Source organism: Centropristis striata, chromosome 4 (assembly GCF_030273125.1).
Source record: "Centropristis striata isolate RG_2023a ecotype Rhode Island chromosome 4, C.striata_1.0, whole genome shotgun sequence".
NCBI classification, from domain to species: domain Eukaryota; kingdom Metazoa; phylum Chordata; class Actinopteri; order Perciformes; family Serranidae; genus Centropristis; species Centropristis striata.
In genome coordinates, this window is record NC_081520.1 from 14,470,843 (window position 1) to 14,475,541 (window position 4,699).

Below are 4,699 nucleotides of genomic sequence, written 5' to 3' on the forward strand. Positions count from 1 at the left end.
CATGTGTTGGATTTGTCATTCAACAACAACAATATTGCATGTAGTAGTTAATATCAGCACCTTGGAGTTTTAGTTTGGTTTACAAACATGATCAAGAGACAGAGCTGCTCTGTATGTAATACAAGTAACCTTATGTGGTTGTCCTAAACATTTGGGACTGTTGGAATCAAATACTTTATTTTCTCAGAATGAAATAAGCTAGCTGGGTAGATTTGAATGGCAAAAACATGAGAGTAAAAACAGAACCAGCAGTTCGCCAGGTGAAAGAAATGAACCAAATCCATCGCCTGTGATAAAAATGAACAAATCACCTACTGGTTAATATTTATTTATTTATTATTAGTACTATTATTATTATTTTCTTTGAAGCTGTACACTTCTGTACACAAACCTATGGTTTTTACGGTAAAAAAAATGGCAGCTGTAGTTGCCAGAACCTTACCGTAATAAATATGGTAGAACTTTTTTTTAATATTACGGTAAAAAGATATTGGCACTGTTGATTTCACATTTAAGATTGCCATTTTATTCAATTTTTACTGTATAAATAAAAGGTTTTTCCATCAAAAGAAACACTTTTGCCATATAATTGATAAGAAAATACTTTATAAAAGAAAACGCATAAATTAAAGATTTTGCCATTAAATATTACAGTATATTTGTGTTAGAGATATGGTGTTTAGTACATTTAACAGTGAGAAAAAGTATTTTTTTTACAAAAGATAAATGCAAAAATTACAGTGGTGGCTTGTGTATATATATATATAATATATTACATTATATATATATATATTACATTTTAAAGTGTATTTTAGAGTGGAGATATGTAATTTTCAAAAAACAAAACTGTAAAAAATACTGGTTTGGCTGATGTATACATTTATGGCGTTTCATTGTTACTGAAACTGAATTAACTCATTTATCATTTTACGGTCTTTTACTGTCGTGGTTTAGCAGTTTTTCACCGTAAAATCTACAGACATTTTTTACAGTGTAGCTACTAGCAGGAGCTCTGGACTTCATAATATAGCAGTCAGTCAAAACTTATTATATACCCAAAACTCCAATATGATGTATTATCTTTCTTCTTTTACACTGACTATCCTAATACTTATACTGGGGATGGCTTTGCAGTAGATGCCTGTCTGAGGCTTTCTGGCCTGAGGTCACATTTTCATCCCAACTCATAAGCCAACTGACATGTCCAGGTCAAAGTGACTCATATAGTGTTACAAGACCTACAGTACTTGACAAAACATCTGGTGAAGTTGCAGAGAGCTCTCAGTAATGGTTGATTTGAAATAGTGTACTGGTTATGTTTGGAATGGAACAAAAAAATGAACAAGTCAGGAGTAAGAGCTATCAACTGAAAATCAAAGTATTAATCAAAGTATTATGCAGAGTAAAATAAGTATTTTTCCTGCTTTCGTCTTCCATTCCATCTCTCCAGATAAAAGTGCAGAAGAACATGAGATTTAAGTGCAGAGACTTTTTTTTTTTTTTAAAGACAGAAAATTCTGCTGCACTCCCAGGTCTGGCGTCTCATTTCTTCCCTACAATGATTCCTCCTGGCTTTTCCTTACAGCCACATTCCGCACCATGCACCCCCTACCACTGAACCCAGTAACCCCAGACAGCAAACTGCACAGCCTCTCTGGCCCCAGTGTCTTTGACTTTGAGTTGTGAGTAAAAGATAACCTTTAACTAGACAATCCGCTGGGGACTAGTCTCATAAAAAGCCCCAGCTTAGAAGCATTCTTAAGAAGTTGCAGGGACTCGTTCCACTGAAGTCTTTCACTAACTTTAACATTTTTGTCATCCTGCTCATTCCTACGGGGCTGAATTTAACACTGAAGTTTTTTTTTGTGAACAAAAATATCAGCATGACAAAATGAATCCCATCCAAAAAAGTGCATGCATATCAGGCAGTTTAGCCTGGAGCATGTTGAGGAGACCTTGGAAGGTTCAACTCAGTTGAAGAAGTGGCACACTGTATGTTTCACCTCCCCCTGTGTCCAGGAAAAAAGATTTAGTGTTTGCATTTCTTTACAGTGCACAGCAATGTGGGCCAAGGTTTTGGTGTCAGAGCAAAGTGGGAGGGGAGGGAAAGGGGGGCAGCGAGGACGCTTGAGCACATAGCTGAGGAATGTGGGCGTGGACTCCTGCCAAAGGCATATGCGATCCTTATGTTCCCCTGGGTGAGAGGAGGCAAAATGCGGTTAGACAGTTGGGGCCATCTCAGGACACAGACGCAGTGTGAGGACATACTCATGTGCCATGGAGTTCAGACTCTTTACTGCATTCGTGTTTTCCAATTCCCCTCCAGTTTTCCTTGAACATATTAAATCCAAGACAGTGAATAAAAAACAGAAAGTAATGCATTACAAAACAACACCTTCTTAAATCTAAATTCCTGACATTCCCTTAGCGGGAAAGTTGAGTCAATATTTGCAAACACAAGACTTGCAATACTAGAATACTGTGGCCAACAGTCAAAAGAGCCACTTCCTGATACTTGGCTTTTAATAATGTGCTTGTTTGAGTTTTCACACTCCTGAAAATAAGAAAATCATTTACAATTGTCTTAAAGTGAGTAATATACTAAAGCAGGTTATAAAGTGTTTTGGGTCAGTACCATCGGCGGACGCAGGCTGTCTGAGGGGCAGGAGCAAAAAAACCAAATGTGCACCAGCTGCCTATGAGGTGAGACTCCAGCACACACAAGATGTGTTTCCACTGAGTACTTTCTGAGTACTTTTTGGAAAGTAGCTTAGTGTTTTGGCTACGGCCACTAGTTAGTTCCCCTCGGTCTCTGTTCCCATACAGGTACTTTTGTAGCGGTTAACCAACGAGTCCAAATGTGACAACAGGCGGACACGGCAAGCAGTGTTTGCCAACTTAACAACTTTGTTGCTATATTTAGCGACTACTGAGACCCCTCTAGCTACCCTTTTTCAAAAAGCAACTAGCGACAAATCTAGTGACTTTTTCTGGTGTTATTGGAGACTCGTCCCTACTCTTCTTAACGAGTAGCGCTGTCCCAAAGCACTCACAAGCGGCCCAGTTCTCCCGCAGCGGTCTCTCCCAGCTGCAGTCAGCAGAGCAGGAGATGTTAACCCCCCAGTTTGCACCAGTCTGCAAATGAATCACGCATGTGAGAAATCCACGCTCAGTGGTGAGGCAGGTACTTTCTGAGCCGCTACCTGAGCCGATAACCGGGGAAGTTGGTCGGATTCTCTCTCACTAGAGGGAAAAGAACCTAATGGAAACACACCTATAATGTTTTCATGTTACATGGCACTTCATCATTTTCTCTCCATTTTAAGGCCACCCCCTGTGGCGTTGTGTCAAACATGGTGAGTAGAAGGAAAAAAAGAGAGAAAATAAATTAAACTGGATCATAAAGCTCATTCAAAAAGAATCAATCACAGCCAATTCCAGTTATGGTTCCAGTTTTGGTTCAAGTTAAAGATTAGTGCCAGATTAGTCTGCGCTCTAAAACGTAAACTTTATTGTACAAAATATCTTTGAATCTTAATTATATTGTCCTCTGATCTGAACCAGTTTAAAACAGGAAAACACCGAAAACATTTTGAGACTTACTGTATCTACTGTACATTATCACAATTATATTTCCAGTTAACATGCAAGCCCAAACATGCACAATTGTGTGTGTGGGTGTGTGTGGGTGTTGGAGGTGTGTCTCAAGGGCTCTGAAGGTGAGACAAATAAGTCTCGGAGAGACTTTGGGCCCAAAAGACACCAAGCAATGGGGCCTGTAACTAGTGAAGTGCCGACGTGAATGACAGACCCATGGGTGGTCACCAGCATCAGCTGAGCCTGCCTGCTCTACTTTGGGAATTGACCCAGCAGAATTGTATATATTATTATATATATTTTTATTTGTTAGCTTTTTCTTTTGTTGTCTTGTTTTAAAGTGTTTACCTACCTCTTTTAAATATAACCATAGTCTTTGTTGAATGGCAAATTATTTCTTATTTTATTCTAAGTGTCTTTTTCAAATAAAATATTTATCTGGAAAAGGACTGTTACATACTTCTTTTTTTAATTCACAGCCTAGAATTCTAAAATGACTGTTCAGTCAACCTAAATGTCCACTGGTAACAACTGCTCCTTTGGTAAGATAAAAGTGTCCATGGAGTTGGTCAAGGGGCCCACAGTTTGCTCACATGCACCTCAGGTGAGTACCCTTCTTGTTTGAAGTGCCTCACTTATCTCAAGTTCCCATATTTTGCCAAAACGCAATTCTAGTTGGTTCAAGAACGCCTCTGGTTGTCCCGAATACCTGTCTGGTTGACCAAATTGACCTTCTTGTTGGCCCCAAAGCCCCTCTGGTTTGCCCAAGTGCTCTTCCAGCTCAAGTGCCATGTTGGTTGCCCCAATTGCTCCTCTAGTGCTGCCTCAGTGACTGTCTGGATGGCATTTCTGGTTGGCCCTAATGTCCTTCTGGTTATTGCCCTTCCAGATGGCTTATGTGGCCCCCAAGTGTTCTGGTTGGCACAAGTGCCTCACTCATTGACCAAAGTGTCCCTTGACATGAGCCCTTGTAGTTGTCCCAAAAGACCAAAGTATTTTTCACATGCCTTTCTGGTTGGCTCAAGTGTCCCTTTAGCTGCTCCAAGTGCTACATTGGTAAGACCAAGTGACCCTTTGGTTGGCACGAGTGCCCTTTTGGTAA